The 23,384-nt window shown below is 40.1% G+C and overlaps 1 protein-coding gene across 9 annotated transcripts in view; it reads left to right on the forward strand.

Annotated features, from left to right (window-relative positions):
- Positions 1 to 1,799: 1,799 nt before the first annotated feature.
- Positions 1,800 to 23,384, forward strand: part of MEF2A (myocyte enhancer factor 2A) — a 91,405-nt gene continuing 69,820 nt past the window's right edge. For 3 of the 9 annotated variants that reach the window (XM_080980426.1, XM_080980428.1, XM_080980429.1), the window contains exon 1: positions 2,075 to 2,265. The gene's annotated coding sequence lies outside the window, so the exon portion shown is untranslated. Of the gene's footprint in view, positions 2,026 to 2,072; positions 2,266 to 11,196; positions 11,267 to 16,330; positions 16,353 to 23,384 lie in introns of those variants that run through there. The other 6 variants (XM_080980424.1, XM_080980423.1, XM_080980422.1 and 3 more) reach the window with 6 other exon arrangements.

Consider the following 23,384-nt stretch of genomic DNA (forward strand, 5'->3'; position numbering starts at 1 on the left):
GCAACCTATGGAGGGGCACAGCCTCCCCAATCCTGTCCCACAATCTCATATGATGTCATTGCTTGAAAGAGTCACCTTTTAATGTAAACGATTTCCTCTATCTCAAGGTGGAACTTCTCCACTTCCTTGCATTACCTACCCTGTTGCTTCAGCCACTGCTTATCTTTTTCTGGTATTAGAGTTGGGAAAACGGAGAAATGGTTGGGGAGTGAAGGTGCTGGAGCTCAGAGAGTTCAGTGCTTTTTATCTCACGCTCATTTTACTGTTAAAAATAACACACACACCACTTTTTATTTCAATGATTGAGCACGAGAATGATGGCCACATTGTTGTCTAGGTTCGCTCTCCAGATGGCAACAAAAATAGAGGTTTCCTGAGGGCACTCATGGGCTGGCTGAGCAGTCCCAAGTTGGGCAAATCTGATCTAAAGCTGGGAAGGCACATCTGTGGCCCTCCAGATGTTGTTGGACTTGGTAATGTTTCTGCATTCAACAACAGATGCCAAGAATGAGAAATTGAGTTTTTGTTTTTTTTAATACAAGAAGCTTTATTCAGAGGAGCTCCTAAAACAGTCTGCTAGAACTCAAAACTCAAGGCCTAAGGAATTGCCCAAGCGATAAAACTCAGGCTGTAACACTAAGGAAGCTTCAACGAATTCCAGATTCATCATTAGATTGCAGCTCTCATCAGCCATGGTTACCAAGGTGAATGGAAAGGGATGATGGGTATTGTAGTCGAAGAATATCTGGGGGCCCATAGGTTCCTCACCATTGCTCTAAGGGTCAGACCTCTGAGCATAAACGGGTCAGTAAAAGATTGCAGCGAGTATGCATCTCCCTCACAAAATTAAGTCCTGCACTGCTTTATTTATTTAACTAGAACTATATTCTGCTTAATAAGGGGGGGGGGGACACATCCAAACGGTCTACCTAAAACGACTTGTTGCTTAAAAGTTTTATTGTTCTCTTAAGTGTCCTTATTGTTTCAAAAAACAAACAAACACAAATGGATTTTCTTTTTAAAAAACCAATAATTTATAGAGCCAAACAAACTATAACTAGTGGTAAAATTATCCATTAAAAAGTGAAGTAGAAAAAGAAGCTGGTTTTATTGAGAACAGAACAAGTGACATTTTTACATTACATTAGAAGTTGCGTGAGGAAGTGTTTTCTCCCTTTGCAAGGAGCGACGTGATTGGCTGGCGTCAGGCGGAGAGTTTCTCTCACACAATTTTCAACCAATCACACTTCTCCTGTCACAACGCATATTTCGCGTGTCTCCAGGTCTGTGTCTCGCGCGCGTGTGAAAATATTATGCGGCGCGTGGCTAGGCTGCTTTTTTGGGTCGCGGAGGGTAAAGTCTCGTATACCGATCTCGTCTAGCGACGGAGGCTGAAAGCTCAGCCTATTCCAAATCCGACCAATCCTCGCCGAGGTAAACTGGAGGGAATCATTCCATCTGCGCATGCGCCCTGCTCCCCTCCCTTGTCTATGCGTCACTTGCTCCCTGGAGGAAAAAAGAAGCCAGCGAGGACGCTCCGAGCGCATGCGTGCATCTCTTTACACTCTCTACACCCTGTCAAGGACCGTTCGGAACAGCGCCACGGCGCTTCCCAGTAACGATTGGTCATTTGTTATCCTGTGTATCGCGCCCTGATTGGAGCCGCCGCTGTGTCAAACAGAGGCAGAGGTATCCGCCTACTAACATTTCGCTGATTGGCCGGCAGCTTCCCCCGTCCATTGGTTGGACCTTGACAGCCTTCTCTCCCGCCCTCCGCCCAATCACCTCGTGGCATCGGGGTCCTGACGGTGTGAAGAACGTGAGAGGCCGAACCGCTCCCCTACTGCTAAGCGAAACATAGTCCTCGCGGCCGGCGGCTCTCTGAGAGGAAAAGAAGTGAGCCAAAGAGAGCCTAGGGACGCGCGCCCGGCTGTTCGAGCACCCGCGGGTCCTGTCGCTGACTTAACCGGCCCGGGTAGCGGGGCGGCGGCTGTGTAAAGCGGCGGAGGAAGACGAGAGCGAAGGGTGTGTGTGACCCGTACATTGCCCGCCTAGAGAGGCTTGAAGGGGAGTGGGCGGGGGGGGGAGAGTGGAAGTAGTTCCGGCAGCACCTTGGCCGTGTTGCCTAAAAATAGCGCCCCGTGGATATCCGTGCGCCGGTGTCAGTGTCTCCGGAGGAGCGTCAGTTAGGGAGGCGGCGGCAGGAGCAGCGGAGGAAGAAGGAGGAGGCGGCGGCGGCGAGAGAGGAAGGAAAGAAGCAAACGGGTGAGCGAAGAGGGTGGGCGCGGGTGCTCATTTATGGGGTGGGGGAGCGGCAAAAGGGGGGGCTGTTGGAGGAGAAGGTGGCCAAGGAGTTGTGGGGGGGATGCGATATATTTTACCCCTCAAGTCCTTACCCCAAGTTAGGAAGGTGATGGAGTTAAGGGGTTGGGGTGTTCAGGGGGGCATAGTATGAGAGAAAATGAGGGAGAAGGTTCCTCCCTCTTTCTGCTTCTCTCCCCCCCTCCAACTCGTTTGCCACCATCTCCCCCCCCCCTTTCCTACCTCAAACAGTTGCAAATTGGGGTGAGCAGGTGAGGAAAATCAAAAGTTTCTGTAGTATCAGTGTGATGACAATGATGATAATTGGTAGCTAAAATGCACATAGTCTCCGGGCAGTAAAAAAAAATGCACACATGTGTTTGTGTGTGTGTCTCTGTATACTCGTCTAGCTCAAGTAGTTGCAATTTGGGGTGAGAGGATGAGGCTAGGCGGTGAAAGGGGGAAATTAAAGTTTTTGTAGTATTTGCATGAAAATAATAGGTAGCAAAGATGCACGCACATATAGTCTGGGAAGCAGAAATGCACATGTTTGGCTATATTTGTGTGTGTGTATACCCTAGTATGTATATGCACTAGTGTGTGATATGTTTATGTATATTCTGATTTGATCATGGCTGTAAGCAAAATGTGTGTGTGTGTATAAAGCACAAATATCTGAACGTATTGTCTGTGTACATATACAGATATACATGCGTGTATATATGGTTTTTTTTTACAGACACACATGCTTAAGTTAATGCCACAGTCAAATAAAAATTACATGATTATATATATAAACACCAGACACGTACACACAATAAGACATAATACTTTGTGGTGGTTATGCATCTGTTTCAAGATTGAGAAGAGGCACTTTTTGGCGAGCTAAGTCATAATAAGATAAAATAATAGCTGAAGTGGTTTGTGGTGCCTGCATTAAAAGATTGTGTTGCTTTCTCCCCTCTTCTTTCTCTCTTCTCTCCCCCTCCCAAATCTCTGGGTCCTTTCCCCATTGATTTTCAGGGGATTGGAATAAATGTTTTTCATATCTATTTTCTGCTTTTTCTGTCCGTATCCGGACTTGCAGTGTATTAAGACATGAAAAAAGGCATGCTTGGTTATTATTTGTTTAAGGGGGAGGAGTTGTGGAATAAGAGAGACTTTAGGGGAATGAGTGTGTGCAAAAGAGAATCTACCCCCTCTTTCTACTGAGACTTGTACACAAGAAACATTGGGGGGGGGAGGAAGGAAGGAAGGATGTAGGCAGGCTTCTGATTGACAGATTCATGTTCCCTCTCATAGACTATTAATTCGCTCACATTGTCTCCTAGAGATATCTTTTTTTGTCCCATTTTCTTCCACTGTTCTCCTCCGCTGTGGTCTGAGAGGTTGATAAGAGTAATTTATGCATTGACGTGGATGAGTGTGAGAGCAAGAGATTTTGGAAGTTATGCTTTCTCCATCTCTCTCTTTTTAAGAAATGGTGGATTGGTATGTGGAGATGAGGAGAATTGAATTTAGGGATGTTTCATTTTTGGGGTAAAACTGTACCCTCATTTTATGAATCTGACATAGGATTCTTAATGGGTGGGTGGAGAATATGGGAAGCAGGTTAGGGAAAGCGATTGGTGTTTGTTTAGGGTCCAGACAGGCCTTTAAGAGCTAACTAACGTAATGGAAGGGATGACAGTCTTGTCTGTGGTGAGTAGAGAAGTGGATACATTTGTTTTCTTCTGTTTTTGTTTTTGCTTAGAGTTGTGAGAACCCTCCTTGATAAATGGCAGGTTTGGGCTGGAAATGCTTCTCCTTATTCTGTAAGATCAATACATGTACCTGTTTTAGAAGGGGCAGCAAGGAAGAGGTCCATTGAAACAGTTTCTGTTGTTTGCCAGATAATTTGATATTGGAAAGGTGTTGTGTTGTGTGTTGTTAGCAGACTTCAAGGGAAAAAAATTGCACTCCAAAAATGCATACTATTTTTAAGCTTTATTTTGACTGCCAGTGAAGAAATAAAGATTACAAAGGAACTGAGTTTTTTCTGTCTCATCTAAAACAGCACTTCCATTTGAGGAAGCCCATTTGAGGTTAGCTCAGCTTACAAAGTTAGACTTTTCCAACACTCTTTTCCTGTTTATATAGGAACCCTGCTGTTGATAAGGGAATCAAAGTGTTAAGCTAGTATTTTGTCCTTGTTAATGTTCTAATGACATGTTGGTAGACATTCTTCCCTTTGAGTGTGTGACTGATTGTCTTTGTTGCTTACTATAAAGAACTGTGTGAGTGAGTTGCAAGGCCTTGTCACTGATGTTTATCCTCGCACATTTTTTCCCTCTTGAAACTCTAGGACTAAAAAGGAGAATTTAGTTTTCCATAGTTGCAACAATATTCTTTTTTCTTTTCAAGTAACACCTGTCCTCCCAAAGCTTTGGGGAAAGAATAAAAAAGGGTTTATTCATTTATTTCAGATACATCCATTGCATTGCATCTTCTCTGGATCACAGCGCTAATAGATTGTAGGGTATGACAATCTATGGGATTATTATCATGCAATCAATCATAATATTATGGTCTAAATTAGCTTCTTAAAGTGTCTTGAATGTAATGTCAGTTGAAGTGGAGGAAACAATTTTTGCAAACAATTTTGCAAAGTTTACCGTTTCTCTGAAGTTTGGGTTATTGTCCACTGGAATCACTGAAAGGGTTAGCAATGCACAAGTACCTAATCACTGCTGGCGTAATGAATCTCCTGTGTTGGGTGAAGTTATTTGGGGAGAGAAGGGAGAAGTAGCATCTGGAAATGCAAGGTAGTGAGATGTTATGGGGTGTATGTATATAAGGTCTTAGCAAATTTAGATGGCTGATATCATTTTGTAAAATTTCCTGCTTTTCAGGGGGTTGGATGGTCCTTGGGGCCCTTCCAACTCTACAGTTCTATGATTCTATGAGATTCTGGTATGAAATTTAACACTGCTTTCAATAGAACCATTCTTTTGAAGCAGCCATATTTGTTGTTAAACAACCTGTAAGAGACTTAATATGAAAGTTTAGCTTAAGATCTTTCAGTGAATGGGGTTTGTTCAGGAGTCACATTGGTTGTTGCTCCTATGTAAGCTTTCAAAATACAGTGGAACCTCGGGTTGCGGACATAATCCGTGACGGAGACACATCTGCAACCCGCAGCGTTCGGATCCTGAAGTGCCACGTATGCACAGGCGCTGGCGCGATTAAGCGCTTTTGCGCATGCGCGAGCGGCAATACCCGGAAGTAACCCATTCCGGTACTTCCGGGTTTCCTGTGGTCCTCAACCCGAAAACACGTAACCTGAAGCATCTGTAACATGAGGTATGACTGTATAGAATAATGCTGTGAGAAAAGAGACTGATGCTTTACTGCAAAAGGAAACAATGTGTCTTATTAAATGATTGCCACATTGCCACCTTCATTTGAATCTGTGAATGAATTGGTAGTAGAATGTGTACTGTTCATCACCAGATTTGTGTGTTTGAGAGCTAGTGTGCATATTATTTGAATATATTTGATTCACATTTCCGTATCCTACTTGGCCAAAATTATACACAGTCTGGTTAGACTGTCATCTTACTCAGCAGTTGAGGAAACAAGAGAATGCCATCTTGAGCTGAAGGGCTTGCATATTTAGTAGTACATAACAATTGCCTATATTTTCTTCTGGTTGTGGTAGATGCTAAGCTACGCATTGATAGACTACAATTAATTTTTTACCAAACATTTATTTTCAACTTTTTTATTTTATTTTAGTGAGGTATGCAATGCTATCAGTGTAGAAGGAAAGTGTGATACAAATTCAAGGGTATTTGAAACTTGCTAAATATTGAGGTTGGCAAGAAATGCCATAAACTTTTAAACTCTTATTTATTTGTATACAAATATATTCTGCCTCCTGGACCTCAAAAGGGCCCCCCAAAGTGGTTATTAGCACTTGTAAATCTTAAGCCCAATTAAGTGTTTCAAGAAAATGGCCAAGTTTTAATCTACACTTCCCTTATTTACCTGTAAAGAATGAAATTTCCAGGGTCTATCTTTTAATTTCAGAAATAGTTTTATGATACCGTAACCTTGGATATTCTATCTGTGCATCTCAAATATGAAGGGCCCTGTAAAATACCCAGAAATGAATACTTTTCATTTCTGTTAGTACTGTATGGGCATTTACAGAACAAGACTGAAAACCTCCACATTGTGAAGGATTAAATTATTCTTCAGAGACTTTTTTTAAGTCTTGAAGATATGGGAGTTCAGACAGAAAATACATGGGAAGATTTCTTTAGACTTTGATCAGATCCTTATCTTCAATCTTAGTTTTCACCCAGTCCCTGCATGTTGTGATTACCTAGCTTTATGATCACATATGATTGTGCAGATAACCATTTAAAAGGTAGTGTGGCTCACATCTGGAGCAAAGTGGCCCAAAGTTGTGATACTTGCCATAACATGGATTTAAACTTAGAGATTTAAAAACTCAAATTAATTTTTCTTGCACAATCCTCCAATATTTGCAGCTCACATACTTTAAAAAAAGCCACTGCAATAATCTTGTTCCATTTAAGAGATTCTGTTTTGTTCAACAAATCGTTAGGAGCAATATGTTAATCACATCTAGTTCAACAACAAATAATAATAATAATTAATAAAAATGTTTTCCTGTGCTGACTGATACCAACAATTCAAATGTCTTGAATTTACTTTGCCAAAAGGTTTTCTTTTAACAAAAATAAATATATTGTTTCTGGAACATGCACTTTTGATTCACTAGGTCATAACTTGGTGGCTAGTATGTGTACATGTTGTTGTACAATGCATGTATGAGGGGACTAGATGCTGATACGCTCAACTTTCTGTATGTTTGAATGTAAATTTATTAAGCAGAATATGATTTAATACTAATGCATGTTGAATGAGTTGGTTTGCACTTAATGCTTGGGTTTGTTCCAGCTCATGCCTATAGTGCTAAACTTCAGTGTTATGTGCACAAGCTGGAATGAGCCCAAGGTTACAGTGGGAGGAATTCTATAGTCTCACTTTCTGCAGATCCTCAGGTTTTATTATGTATGAACCAAAGCCAAACTAGTTGGTTTGCAACTGTCATGCTTTGAACTTGACTTGTTTAGAAATCGATTAGTGTTTGTTTTAAACCAAGGGTAGTCAGTGTGGTTGGTGAACTCCAGATACAATTAGGCTACAACTCCCAACAGCCCCAGCCAGCATGGGCCAATGGCAGAAATTAAAGTCCAGCAACACCTGGAGGGCACCATGTTGCCTACCCCAATTTTAACCCATTTTCTGGTTTGAACATAGCAGGCTAGTATTTCTGGAAACTGAAATGAAATACTACAGTAGTAGGTGTTCTCCTTATCATGCAGGGAAAAAGAGGGGAGTGCTCGGGCTTCTTTCAGCATGTTCCGTGGTTTAGCGTTAAGTGCAAACGAGTCCTATGCTTACTTATCTGCTGACCTTATCTGCTGGAAATACTGGTAAAGAACAGCTCGATCCAGCCCCGCAGCAGTTGTCACTTATGAATGTTCATATGGATACAATGTGCTCTTGAACAAATTGTTGGAATTCATTGCCATGTGGAAGAAGTTTGTTCCTCTGCAACTGTCAAAGTGCTGTGACATCATATGTGTTGCTGCCTGACCTTTTGGCTTTGAAAATGAGTGTGGGAGTTTCCAGTGTACAGGGATTAGTGGGATCAAAGAGGAGGTAGAACTCTGTGCTCTGGGGATCAACCTCGTGCTGAAGAGCAAATTGCCTGGAGCTAATTAGTCATGTACATCTCTGCATTCGTGTGCTCAGCCTTCTTTTTTAAAAAAAAGGTGTGCACATGTGCTTATTGTGCTCTTGAAGTGAACTGTGTGATGTAAAGTAAGTACTGTACATTAAAATTAGACCTTATTGGTTCAGGGAAAGTGCATCAAACTACTAGCTCAGGAGAAATGCATCAAACAATATAACTATTTAAATAGGTTTACTAGTACATTGCAGGAAAAAACAGCTTGAATTGAAGCCTAACAAACAGTTGTTTGGTTAATAGTATATTGTCTGTAGGCTGTGCCATAATTCACTTGTGATTTATCTGAAAACTTGGCCATAGCAACTCTATTCTTGACCCACTTTTTCTTTCTCATCTCATCTTCAGTTCTCATACTGTAACCGGCTTGTTACAAGATATTACAGCTTCCTGAGTTTTCCTTAAATAAGCCTTCCTGAAATGTACTGCATGTGGACGACTGTCTAATTTAGAACTGTATCTGGCATACTATCCAATGAATGAGTAAAATATAGCAACAGTTGAAAACAAATGCCTCACCAAGGAAGTCTTATTCCTACGCCCACTATGTAGTGAACTGAAATTATTAGTAGTTCTTCCACAGTAGTCTTGAATAAGTTAGTATGTGCTTTGTTTCCCTCGCTTCTGTGTTTTTTTAAAAAACCGAATGCTCCTTTTTTTAACATGCTACACTTAAAGATCAGTAAATCCGCCACTTAGATTTTGTCTATTTGTATTTGGAGTTCAAAAGCCTTGTAATGATTTTTGTTGGATACTTATAAAGAACATTTTTATACAGGAATGTTCTGAATAAATATTTGTGGGTATAGATGCCACAAGGGATATTTACAGGATACAATGAAAGTATGGATTTTCTTGGTTGGATATCAGCAATTGAACCGGCAATGACTTGTCACGTTCAGCCTATAGTGGCTGTCAATTCTGGTGAATGTGACAGCTGAAAGCCTAGTTCTCCTGCTTTCATTTGTTTCATTTTTGGTCATGTTACATTGCTTGAAGATTAATGGAAGGCATGTCACAAATGTTCAGAGCACTGGGGCTTCTTAGGATACAGATGAGGGAATTTCTCTTAGAATTCTTCTGATTTTCTGATGTAGGTTGAACTGTGGTCGCACCATCACTGTTGAAGTCTAAACTTGTGCAAAAACTGAAGTTTTGACTGAAAATAAAAGGATATTGGATAGTCAATCCCCCTCAGTCCCCCCCACCTTCATTTGTACACCCACCCCCTTTCCAGTTTACTTCATGCATTTGGATGAAATAGATTCAGATTTATGAGTGTTCTGTTCCTCTAAGCTGCCAGAGCTGTTGTCTTTATTGTAACCTTTGAAACAAGTAGCAAAGGTGACCTTGACCTCATTCACATGTACCCATGGGAGTTGGAAGCTGCTTCCCTATGCTGTGATTCTTGTACTGCTCGCAAGTGTCCGTGAATGGCTCCTCCAATATTGGTGCTCCAATTCCATGAATCTTTCTACCCTTTTGTCACCCTGCTGGGATAGTAGGGCAGTGATTATTAGCATGTGATTGCTTGTTCTTTGTTGTATGGTATCACAGCACAGAAAATCATTGGGAGAAGCATTAGAGGAATTAGGATAGCAAGGTGTTGGGGCATTGTGTTAAACAAAACAAAGAGAAAGTAGTCTAATTATTAAAAATAAACTAAGAAGCCACAATTATTAAAAATAATTAAGACACCACGATTCAACAATTGAAGGTTGGCATGAAATACTTTCAGGGAAAAAAATGTTAGAAGGCATATATATTTATGAATAACTAGACAGATTTCATTGATGTGGCAAAACATTTCAGCTTCAACCTTTGTCAACTGCTCTGATAAAAATGGGAGGCTACTGTTGCCAAGGTGGCAGTGACAGAGCTTTGAAGATGGAAAGTTCAGAGGGACTTCATTTGCTGAAGCTAAGTGATGTTGGTACTATCATCCAGGTTGAAACAGTGTGGTAATACTGTGTCCATTGTGCACAACCAGAAGTTTTTCTTCTTTGCTAACATTGTACGTTCAGTTGATAACTCTGTTGTAGTTATTGATACATCAGACAGAATATGGTTCTCAGAACTAAAATGTTTTATCAATTGGTTGTTCCGCTTAATTGAATAAAATTGCATATTTATGGTTTGTAAAGTGTTTGCAAAGGTCAGTTGTAGTTATACCTACATACTGAATATGACATCCTGGTTTTTGTACTTGGTAACGCGGGTGGCGCTGTGGGTTAAACCACAGAGCCTAGGACTTGCTGATCAGAAGGTCGGCAGTTCGAATCCCCGCGACGGGGTGAGCTCCTGTTGCTCGGTCCCTGCTCCTGCCAACCTAGCAGTTCGAAAGCATGTCAAAGTGCAAGTAGATAAATAGGTACTGCTCCGGCGGGAAGGTAAACGGCGTTTCCGTGCGCTGCTCTGGTTTGCCAGAAGCGGCTTAGTCATGCTGGCCACATGACCCGGAAGCTGTACGCTGACTCCCTTGGCCAATAAAGCGAGATGAGTGCCACAACCCCAGAGTCGGTCACGACTGGACCTAATGGTCAGGGGTCCCTTAATATAGATTGCAGGGCTGGCAGGTGATGTACTGTGTCCTACCTATCCTGGTGCTATCGAAGGTAACTGCCTCCATGAAATACACACAGGTGATACAGAACCAAATTGATTAAAGAGGCAACCAAATACAGATGTTACCCAAAAAGAAACATGAGCATAAAATATTCATAATAATTATGCATAACAGTAAATTCTTGACCTATACAATAATTAAGACATACTTAAAAAGAAAATATTTGTTCCCAAGAGAGGCCACATGACCTTGTCTAAGTTGGGTAGCCTTCACTGTGAATTTAGCTGTATTAAACATTACAGACCTATCTGTACTGGAAAACCCATATTAAATCTTATCCATACCACTGAGGACATCAGCCACCACTAAAGTTTTCTCTATCTTTGCTTAGTTATTTTATACAGTTTACAGTATACATATAGTGTGTGGTATCCTCTATCCAAGGGCTACTGCATATGCAAAAACACTGATCTCTGGGGATTTTCTTAAATCTCCCTTCCAGGCAATTGGCTTCATAGTCTGAAAATGTGGGCCTGAAAGTACTTTGCAGAGAAAATGTGGATTTACTTCAGGCAAGTATTTTCTCTTCCCTGTGGCGTGAGTTTAAGGTAGGGAAAGTATCAGAAAATCTGGATAAAGTAATGGCATTCATGTTCTTTTCTGTAAACAGGTATTGGAGCTACACTTTAATATTGTAATGGCTAAGTTGGATTTCAGCAGCAAAAAAGGCACTGGGCCTAGTCCATGTGTCCTCATTCTTTAACTATTAGCTGTCCAGGTATTTGTGGAGGATGACTGAGACTGCTCTATTATACGCAATTTTAACCAGTTCATTTATTGTTTATCTCATTTTTTAAAAATAAGAGACAATTACCCTGAAAATGAAATATAAAATTGGCATTACTCCAGCTTCTTCCCACAGGGGAGCTGTGGGCGTTCCTGGTAGGAGACCAGTTATGTACAAATAAATCTATTGGGTACTACCATAGAAATGAATGGGTCCCAAAATGCCCCAGATTTCCACCCCATATGTCAACTGAAGCAGGAGAAACTGAGGAGTAGCTCTGCTTTAGCAAACTTGCCTGCTCAGTATGCAAAGATCACGTCTTGCCTGTATACAGTTTGCATCAAACCATCACATAGGATGATGGCTTGACTTGTAAGGCAAGTTGTTTGAATAAATAATACCTGCATATTGCACAATATTAAAATAGATGGGCTGTGGATCATAGTTCTCTGTTCCCAGTAGTCCAGGGGTCGGCAAGGTTTACCTCACCTGGGCTGGTTCACTCCAGCAGAGATCCCTTTGTGGGCGGGATTGCGCACACGCCCATGATTTCCGGCGTCTGCATCTGCGCAGACACAATTTCCGGCATATGCGCATGCACAGACGCGATTTGTGGCGACGTGGAAGCGAGTCACTGTGCTGCGCCAGTTTAGCGCAGTGCACGGGGACTTGCCAAGCGGGCAGCTTGGTTCAGGGGTGGCTCATGGGCCAGTTAAATGACCCCCATGGGCCGCTTATGGCCCATGGGCCTTAGGTTTCCAACCCCTACAGTAGTCTATTTCTAATAATCTGTTCACTGAGTAGAGCTTCCTCTACTTTTAACTGGATATTGAGATCCCACTTCAGACTGTACTTCCTTTGCTGCCTCTCATCATATCCTAAAAACCTGTCACAAAGACTGACGATCCAGTTGGTCTCCCACTGCAAAATTCTTAGTTAAGGGGCACATTTGTGATTACATAATAAACAATCTATCTCACTCCCACCGTTTAAGGAGGAGCATGTAAAATTCCCTTCTGTGTTAACCTATCCAGCTCCACAGGTTTTACAGGAATTGGAATTACAAGGACAAAATTTAGAATTATGATAGGTGACAGAAGTAGAGCTCTCAGTAATAGTTTGTGAAGACTTGGAGGCTGGTGAATTGCTTTAATAGGAGGCTTGTTAACAGCTTCAGCAAGACATTCAGAGTTTGCCAACAATGGGTAGCGTTCTCTGATAGCCAGGTGATAGATTTCCATCTAGCGTCTCCCAGCTACCACAAATAGGACGTGTTGTTCATTGTTTATTGACACCTACTTTGATGGAGGAGGTTTTTTCTAGACAGGATGGAGGCCTAGTGGATGCTGCAATTACAATTACAAGAAAGAAATCAATTACAAGAAGAGAATATCCTCTAGGCAGAATGTGTCCGCTGATCCTTCTTAGATATTGTTGTTTGTTGTTGCAAGTGTGCTTGATTCTGAGAGCCAAGCTGTAGACAATTTAAAAAAAATGTTTTGCTTAGCATCGTTCCTGGTATAGGTATTTTTTGACATTACTGGGTTTGTTTCAGAGTTTAGTGATTATTTTGTTGTTCTTAATGGTGAGAAGGACATCCAGAGTAAGGGATGTCTGGATTTTCAGTGTTGCTGCTGAAGGTTAAGTTGATAGTTAGGTGTATAGAATTGATGTAGTTGTTTTTTTTTTAATTGTCCTAAGGCCCTTTTTACCATTGGTCTAAACCAGAGGTCTGCAACCTGCGGCTCCGGAGCCGCATGTGGCTCTTTTACACCTTTGCCGCGGCTCCGGGGCGGATACTAGCGAGGGGAGGAGGTGCATTGTGCGCCCAGACACTCCCCACTGTGGCGGGTGCTGTACTGGCTGTGACGTCGCATGGGGGCGCTGCGTGCGTTAGTCACGCACCGTCCCGACGTCACCTTCCCGCCCGCTACATTGTAAGGGGCATGTACGCTGGTCACTGCATTGAAAGGGGGCATGTACGCTGGTCACTGTTTTGAAGGGGAGTGAAGAACACACACATAAAAAGTTAACTTGTTAATTTAACGTTTATTTCTATGAGGAGGAGTAATTCTGAGGGGTCAAACAAAGAAATAATAAAAAAGTGACAAAAAAGTTATTTTTATAATGACGAGTTTTGCGGCTCCCAGTTTTTTTTCCTTCGGAAACGGGTCCAAGTGGCTCTTTTTGTCTTAAAGGTTGCAGACCCCTGGTCTAAACCATAAAGATGCCATCAATGTATTGCCACCATATAAGTTGTTTGCTAATAAGCTGTTTGAAGATGTCCAAGTTTTTCCATGAACAGATTTGCACACATACATGCACATGCCCTGCTTAATGCCAAAAGAAATCAAATGCTTGATCCAGATGGCTTCACAGCAAGTTATTACAAAATCTTTTCCTCTATATTAGTCAAACTAGGCATTGAAATCAGTTAGTGAACTATTGAGGAACAGTACATTATACCTGAAACATGACTAGATACTACTATTGTGACAATTCCTAAAGAGGGAAAATACTTATGAGTTACCTCATGCCAATTTATCACTTAAACCTCTAGTATAAGATTTTTATTGATACATTATCAAGAATAGCGAATGGTATTATACACAAATACATATACAGAAACAGCAATCAAGTAGGCTTCGTATGGAAGAGGAAAATGAGAAATAATATATGTTTTTTAGATTCTGCATGCAGTAAGGAAGAGGAAATGGTGATGCTGTTCCAATATGCAGAAAAGGCCAATGACAATATTGAGTGACCCTTTTTATCTGAAATACTAAAATATTTCAACTTTGTAGCATCATTTTGTACATGGGTATAAACTACTTAATGGAATCCAGAAGCAAAAGTATGTCCTAATGGGATTATTCTGCCAGGTTCTAGACAGTTTCCTGTTATTGCCTTTGTTTATTCTAGCAATCAAATAGTTAGCAATTATAATGAGAGCATAAAAATACAATAGAGGTTAAATCAATAAATACACAGAAAAACATTGATATGGATTTGTCTCATGCTCTGTCTTTCTGATTTCCAATCCTTTCCACTCTGTTCAAGTTTCTGCTGCCCCATCACTTCTAGTGTGTCCCACTAACCTTCCAAATGGACCACCAGTTTCCTAGAATGATGGAGCTGCTGCTGCTCCCACCATTCTTCACAGATACTCATGGACCACAGTTTAGGAAGGTTAAAACAGCTGTAATTAGAGGTTAAAACAGCTGTAATTATCAATATTTGGAGTACTGGTGACTGACTGACACTAGCTCATAGTGGTCACACTTTTTAATAATTATTTTTCATACTATAAACTGATGAGAGTTCCTATAACATGACTAAAATGTAGGCTTAGATCCTTGTTAATGTAGCAGCTGCTTATGAGGGGTAAGAATCGCCTCCCCAGTCAGGTTAGGAAGTCTTTGTTTTGAAGAGAGTGATTGTTCCCACTCCTTCCTTTTTTTCCGGCCACTGATGTGCCATACAGGTACGTGCAGTTGTGTGGTAGTACAACATTGTTAGCAGCTCTTGTAGGGTATATTTGCAAAGTGGATGTATAGGTTTTGTACCGAATCTAGGAAAAGCTGACATTTGCAAGGCCATCTGTTGCTGGTGCAGAACTGGCAGTTGTAACATATAAACTGGTCTGTAGCCCTGTTCTCAGTCCAAATGGAATTATTTGTCAGGTTAGATACTCAGTTTGCTATTGGCCTGATCCTAACTTGACATGGATTTTGCACACCGATAGAGCATATCAGCGATCTTGATATTTTGGGTGGTCTTGGCACCCAAGTCAAAACTGTTGATCACTGGGACCTTGCCCCTTTAGCTCAGTTATGTACATGTCTTCTTGGTGGTAACACCCACTGAGTTCAATGAATTTCATTATCAGGTAAACATCCACAGGATTGTGACTTTAGGCTACTGTGCTATACACAATTAACTTGGAGTTGCTCTAATGTTTCTGTCTACTGATGTTTTAATCTGTGTTTTTAATTTTGTTTTTTGTATGTTTTGTTATTTTCTGTAAGCCACTTTGAGACATATAGTGAAAAGAAGATATAAATTCTATAAAGAAATCCCACTGGTTTAGTGCTGTATTGCGCCTTTCTCTGCCATTTACACCTGTACTAAAATATTGGTGATAATCCAAAGCATTAAAGTAGATAAACTGAGTTGTCTGCATTTTTGAGAATTGTCTATCTGTTGGTCTCACTTAAAAAACCCCCAAATTGTACAATCAGTGCTACTCTTAGTGGCAGAGATCGTCACAGGTCAACTGTGCATGTCAAAAGTTCATATGACATTGTTCTAGTGTAGAGTTGAAGGGGTAACAGTTCTCTGTTTACTTTACTTAGGGCTCATCCATGCTGGAGATAATGTGGATTTCAACTGTGTGTGTGTGTGTGTGTGTGTGTGTGTGTGTGTGTGTGTAATCCAAATGATGTCCTCTTCATCCAAGTAGCAGTCCGTACCCCCCCCCCCAAAATCTGAATATTCCCAGTCTCTGAATAATCCAATAGGGGAAGAAAATCCAACATAAAATCACACATTACATGACTGAGTGCACTGAAGCACATTCTGCGGGTAGGCTTTAGAAGGGTGGTGACGTTTTGCTGGATGCGATCTATTACCTCACCCCTACTTCCATGTTGTTTCTATCAGTCCATAGGAAGGATGCAGCCCACCCTTTTTCACCTGCTGTTGCTTAAGTCATATTTATGGTATTATTATTTTTTACACAGCTCTTTTGTGTAGAAGTGCTCTTGCACAAAAATAGCTGCATGAAAAATAAAAATAAAAATTGCTCTTATAGGTACAGGAGGCAGAAAATGAAAATGGGAGGAAGCAGCAGCCTTTCAGAATGTGAATATGTATGTATTAAAGTAATATTTCTAGCCATGTGTGAGGGTGTTTCTAAGCTAAATGGGATTAAGTACTTTTGGCCCACTTTCATGGCTGCATGGATTAAAAGTTCTGTCTTGGAAGATGGTTTTTTTTTTTTTTTGTATTTGAAATAAGGATAGAATGCTTCACATCTTTTCAAAGCTTTAGATTCCTATTGTATTTTTTCTTGGCAACTGGTTGTGAAGGGTGTGTATTAATGTTGCATTTGGAACTTAAGCTTCAATGTTCAGTTCAATGCACTGCCGTTTTTATAATAGTGTGTTAAGGTTTTCAAAATGGATCTATTTTGTAGCTATAGTGAAAACAAAAAAAAGTTTCTTACCATATCTTTAAAACAGATGATTGCTGAAGCATATATGATAATCTTAAATTTTTCACAATGAATTTACAAAAATGCACCTGACATTAAGTTGTAATGGGGTCAGTACTAATATCAGACACCTGAACTGTGGGAAAATAAAGGAATGTGGGACAGGAAAAGGAAGCTGAGAGGCAGCCTCTTGAATGTTTAAGGTGCACATGCGATGATATTCACACATTTCCATCTTTCCTAGTTCAGACAGGACACAGGATGCAATGGGAATAACATGGACCAATCCCAAAAATAAAATCAATAGATATCATGAGAGGGCTCTCACAAGATCAATCTGTTGAACAGTAGACTAACGATATACCAATATATCACAATGTCTGGTGTAAGGATAGAACTATGTAAAGGCAAACGAGGTAATGTCCTGGCAAATGCTACTACTTAGGGTTCTAAAACTGATACATACCTTTACCCTTTTACAACTGCTATTTTATAGTACAAAGCAATAGGGGTGGCAGGAATAATGAGCGAAGCGATGGCCAGCTTTCTCCACATCACTGTTTGTTACATAGTACATGCACACATTGTGATTCACGATAGATCACCATGTCAAATATTATGAAACTGTTACCACAATACGGACTTCAAACCAGTTTTGTATAATATATTGATATATCGCCCAGCCCAGGAATCAGCAAACTTTTTCAGAAGGGGGCGGGTCCACTGTCCCTCAGACCTTGTGGGGGGGCCGGACTATATTTTGAAGAAGAAAAAGAAATAACGAATTCCTATGTTCCAAAAAAACCCAGAGATGCATTTTAAATAAAAGCACACATTCTACTCATGTAAAAACACCAGGCAGGCCCCAGAAATAACCCAAAGATGCATTTTAAATAAAAGGATACATTCTACTCATGTAAAAACACGCTGATTCCCGGACTGTCCACAGATTGGGCCCCCGGGCCTTAGTTAGTCAATCCATGGCCCAGCCCTACAGTAGACCAAAGTGTGTTTTCCAAGGTTATCAGAGCTCTTGGTTTCAGGCAAAGATTCAAAATTGTTAAGAGCCTTTCAAGTTGGTTATGGTTACAAGTCTGGAGTAAATAACTTAAGAGTTAATAAATTTGACTTGTGACTGCCCAAAATATTGTTCTTAACATTTATTTTGTCTTGCATGCCTGCACTGCTAACACACTGCCTGTTATGACAGACTGACCTAGGGGTCAACCTAGCACAGCAGATCCTTAATACTGGTCCTTGACTTGATAGTATGTTATGCTGCCAGAATTGAACATAGCAATATTGTCCATATCAGTTCTGAATATGTGAATTATAGAATGTGCTTAATAGGATACTTGAGTAACTTTTAAATAAGGTACATTGACGCTAACTGCTGTACTACCCAGTATTTGTGAGTGGGAGCTGATGTGTCCTGTTTTTGCTTAGAGCTTTATAAACACTTGCAATTGGAACTGCACCTGCATCTTAGAGTATTACTTGCCACATTTTGTCAGCTGGCTTCAAGCTGTCAATTCCTGTTTGAATTTTTTGCTCTTTCAGGAGAATAGATGAATTTCTTGAGGTATTCCAGTGAAAGTTGACATGAAATTGACCCTGCAGACTTTCTAAACATGTACTTCAAAAGGACTTAGTTTACTAGTAATTACTTACAACTTTTTTTTAGTAAATAAATAATAATTTTTAATAGCAGTTCTTAATCTTAAAAAGGCATTAAGTACAAAAATCTAACTTCATAATTTGTGCGGTATATAAAAAAAATACACTGCTTTGTTTTGCTTTGCTTCTTCCGTAATCCATCTTTTGTGGGTGTGTAATAATTTTGGAAATTCTTTGTTGCATGTTTAAGTTTTGTTTAATTATGAAATCACTTTAGGCAGTGAACTGTTACTGTCTTTCTTTCTGTAACAGTTCTAATTTGTATCTTTCTTAACACAGCTAGCTCTCTGCTTCCTGCCCCCCCCTTGTAGAGACTTCTGGGAACTATGGTACAGCAAGGAGTACTCTAAAGGACTGCACTATCATTTTCTAGGGAAAATTAACTCTGGTTGTCAGAGCAAGACTCCTGTTGATACTGTACCTTGATGGCTCTAAACTCCGCCACTCTTTGTAACATTTTCTTAATAACCATGAGGAATGAGATACGTTTTCTAAATTTTGGGCTATGCAACAGCAGTAAGGTGATGTCATGAGCCATGCTTTATTGTCAAGCAAAGCTTCCTTTTAGGTATGACCTGGTAATTGCTGAAGCACAGTGGACTCTAGGGAGCGATTCAGCCTCTTTTTACCTTGGAATTTGCAGGTTGAGAAGGCTGTAGCTCCTAAAATAAAATCTAAAATATAAAATCTAAAATCTAAAATAAAATCTAAAATAAAATCTAAAATAAAATATAAAATAAAATATAAAATATAAAATAAAATAAAATAAAATAAAAAATAAAATATAGCTTTGTCCAGTATGGTGACAAAGGAGTCAAAAGAATAGAATTGAGGGTGTTTGGGAGATAGGGCTGATGTTGCTTTAATCAAAACTCTTTAACCAGGGTGCTGGAGAAAGTGCAATCTCTCTCTCTCTCTCTCTCTCTCTCTCTCTCTCTCTCTCTTTAAAGAATCAACAACGTTTATAAGACTCCAGGACATTCTTTTCTGATGGAAACATGCCTAACAGCTAACCTTAATTTTCTTCTGCTTTGGGGAAGAGGAATTGTGGTAATAGTTCTTATGATGAACAAGGAATCCCAGAAGCAACATAGGAAAAAGAATGCATTGCATCATGTCACAATTGGCTGTATTTGAAATGTGATATTTAAATTGCCTTGAGTTAAATAATTATCCAGAAAATGGACTTGTTTTAAATTGGATTTCTATTTTGAAGCTTAGATTACTGGAGCAAACATTACTGGTTGCTATTACAATGAGAACATAACGGTTGTAACTAAATGGAGGCTTTACGCAAACTAGACGTGTAATCCCAAACCATGTGATCCATTTAGTTAATAAGCATAGCATATTTACGTTTGCTTAGACAAGAGAGGCATCTCTGTTTTGGTTCTCTGGACCAGGCTACTAAGCAAGACCACTTGCTTGAAGACTGATCCAAAATATGCTACAAGCAAGGGCTGGCAGCTGCTGAGAAAATTACTGTTTCAGTGAGGGAGAAAGTAAATATCCCTGATATTTAGTTGGTGGAACAATAAATATTCATTAAATTGAACAGTGTTAATTGGGAGAACTTAAAGCAGGAGAACATAATCATGTGTTTGAGCTTCAAGGGCAACTGTTGTGATATACAAGGCAATAGCTCCTGGATCCTATTGCTTTGACTTGGTAGTACCTGGGCCCTCTGGGAAGGCCATGATAATCTAATGTGCACTGTTTATGGCAACATGAGAAAGGGCCTTTTCTGCAGAGGCTCCCTGTTTGTGGAATGCTCTCCCCGGGGAGGTTTGGCTGGCCACTTTTATACGTCTTTAGGCACCAGGCAAAAAGATTCCTCTTTAACCAGGCCTTTGGCTGATTGACATCTGATGCCCTTTTAAAGTACGTTGTGGAAGTGGAGATTATTTGGTTGTCTTTGTTCCTGTTTTGATTATGTATTTTGTGTTTTTTATATTTTGATTATATATTGTGAACTGCGCTGAGATCTACAGGACTCAGGCAGTATACAAATTTAATAAATAATAAACATAATAATATGTGTGCATGCATGTTCCTGACTTATTTGAACTTTATTTAGAAATTATTTTTATTAGAACACTTGTAAATACAGTATTTTAAGACATGACAATTCAACAGCACATGTTTCTGTTAACATAGTTTACATTTTAAGGAAAAAAAACTTACATATGCAGTCTTTCCACAGTTGAAACCATTCTCAAAACCAGGCAGGGTCAGGGGCAGCCAGGTACACTTGCTCTGGGCCTCGGAAGGCTAAGCCACCTAGGGGGCTCCTTTTTTGTTTGTGTTTGGTCACTAGCCATGATCCTGCTCTTTTGGTACTTGATTGAATATAAAATGTGAGAAGAACACTAAGCACATCAGAAAAAGTCACTTATTGGTGCTGTATTCATTCATTTGATTAGTACTTTTGTGAAATAGTGCCTTTTTAGAAACGGAAAAATTCAGAGCTGCAGAACTACATAAGTAATTAACTGATAGACAGGAAAGATTTGCTAAAATCTTGGCCGGGGAGGGTGGGATACAAATAAAAATTAATAATAATAATAATAATAATAATAATAATAATAATAATTTTAGCCACCTCTATTTAGCAAAAAGCACAACAACAATTTAACTGACAACTATTTCAAAGTAGATGACTTACAGCAATGCAATTTCCACGAATGCACAGAGTTAGACAGAAAATCATATTTAAAAACAGTGAATAACGCTGTCCCCTAACCCCTGTTTATTGCTGATGCAAGTTGAAATAGTAGACTGCTGTGACTGTAATATCAGCTGTTCCCAGCCAATCATTAATGGTCATTGCTTCAGCTGCTATAGCTCTTCAAGCAAGCAGATAGCAAAAGAGTAGGGGATGTACTGCCAGCCTTGGATCCCTTGGCAGTGATTTCCTTTTCTGAGTCAGATTCGCAAAGACCTCTGGCCTATAGTATATCTCTGCTATGATCTGTTTGTAGAGTTTACTCATAAATCATGATGTTGGATAATGCATGTATTATCACCTTTTACAGTTTAATTCATGTGTGTTAAGCTGTATGGTACCAATAATGGCATGTAAATGTGAAACTATAAAACTCAATTTCTGGGAACATCCATTATAAAACTTCATTTTAAGCACCTAATTAGTGCTTCTTATGAAAGGTGTAAAAGTATTTTTGTGTTGTGCAGAGTGGGGATCTGGAAGGTTTGAACAGACCTTCTATCCCCTAAGATCCCATTGTTTCTGGGCATAGACTGGGAGATGGAGTGGGGGGAAGGAGTGCCCTGTTGGGATTCTTCATGAGTGTGTGCAGCAGACACCCATGTCACTTTAAAAGCATGTGGATATGATTCCTGATCTTGATTAGTTTTCAGCCTATTCTGAGATGAGACTGAGGTGAGTGTATAAGTTGGACGAAGGAAACTATAATAAATGGTCTATACCAGGAATGTCCAACAGGTTGACCGCGATTGACAGGTCAACCCCCAATTGTTAAAAGTCAATTGTGGACGATCGCGGGCTCGTTTTTGTCCGGGGGTGTGTGTGTTGAGGAGCATTTGGCCCTGCCCGCTCCTTTTTTCCTTTATCCGCACACTATTTCAAGAATGGAAGACGGAGTTTCCTCTGGCGATCTGACCTGCACCCCTAAAAAAGATCAAGAATTTAGACTTGCCTCCCTAAAAACAGCTCATCAACTTTGACAATTTTGACCTGCCCCCCACAATTTGTAGATCACTTCCAGTTTTTTATTCTGTGAGTAGATCACAGTCTCTTGGGAGTTGGATGTCCCTGGTCTGTACCCTTTGCCCAAGGTATAAGCTACATTGAACTTAGTGGGGCTGCTTTATAGATGTATATAGGATTGGACTGTAAGTCAGCCACTGCAGTGTAAAAACTGTGCTAGTTGATTAAGTGTCAATAGATTAAATGAATCCACTTTGACAGTATTTTTAAAGCTCAAATGTGTGATAATCGTGTTAATGAATGGATAATCTGTGCTGCATATTCTAATATAGAAATCAAACTGATTGTTACAACAGCTTGCAATGCATGCTTTGGGAAGATGGGGAGGGTGCAGCAAAGAATTTGGCTGGCTGGCAGGCATTGTTGAGCAGACAATGAGACAAATGAGCAGTGGGTCCCAGTGTATGTATGCGTGCCAGTTCACTGTTCCTCCACACCCACCACCTGAGATTATTGTCTCTGCTTGCCTTATGAAAGGTTAAAGCCCTGTTTGTGGTGATTTATAAAGTATTTTGCACATTTAGGCAGCAAATGACATTTTGAGACTCTTAACTCAATAAAAACCTTCAGTCGCAAGTCTTCAGATTTGAGTAATTTTACTGCTTAAAACCATTTAGGTAGCCCAATCTTGTGCATGCTTACTCAGAAAAAAATAGATGTTCAGTCGGGTTAAAGGTAGATGCTTATAAAATTGAAGCCTAAATCATCTTAAAGTCTATTATAAATGGAGCTCTCCGGTACAGCTATGATTCCAAGGGGCAACCTTTAAAGGGGAACCAAAATGAACTGAGTTCATCTTATAGGAAATATAAGCACATGATTCATCCTTTAAAAAATGTAAACCTGAATGCTGTTTTCATGAGAGCTATACATAGCTAGTCCTGGTGGGCTGTTTTGAGAATGTAGTAGGAGTAGATAAGACCAATCCTTTTCATGACCTTCAGGCAACAACCCCTTTTGAACAGCTGTCCCCCACTGCGCCATTCTCTTCACCTGGAATAGATGGAACTGCATTCTTTCCAGTGTTAGAAACTGACATATGAAAACTAGGAGCTGAATGGCACCTTAAACCTAGGTTATGAGCACAAAATGGAATGTTTAGCCACACTTTTTTAATCACAAGAATACAAAGCTGAAAATGAATGAACTGCAGCTAAAATATTATGTTTGTTTTCCACATGGTCTAGTCCTTCCCCTCCCCGCCCACCTAATATTCCTAAGAGGGTCTCTTCTCCAGTCTTCAGAAAGTAGCTGGTAGTGGGG

The sequence above is a fragment of the Podarcis pityusensis genome, assembly GCF_964106645.2.
Source record: "Podarcis pityusensis genome assembly, chromosome: 14".
NCBI classification, from domain to species: Eukaryota; Metazoa; Chordata; class Lepidosauria; order Squamata; family Lacertidae; genus Podarcis; species Podarcis pityusensis.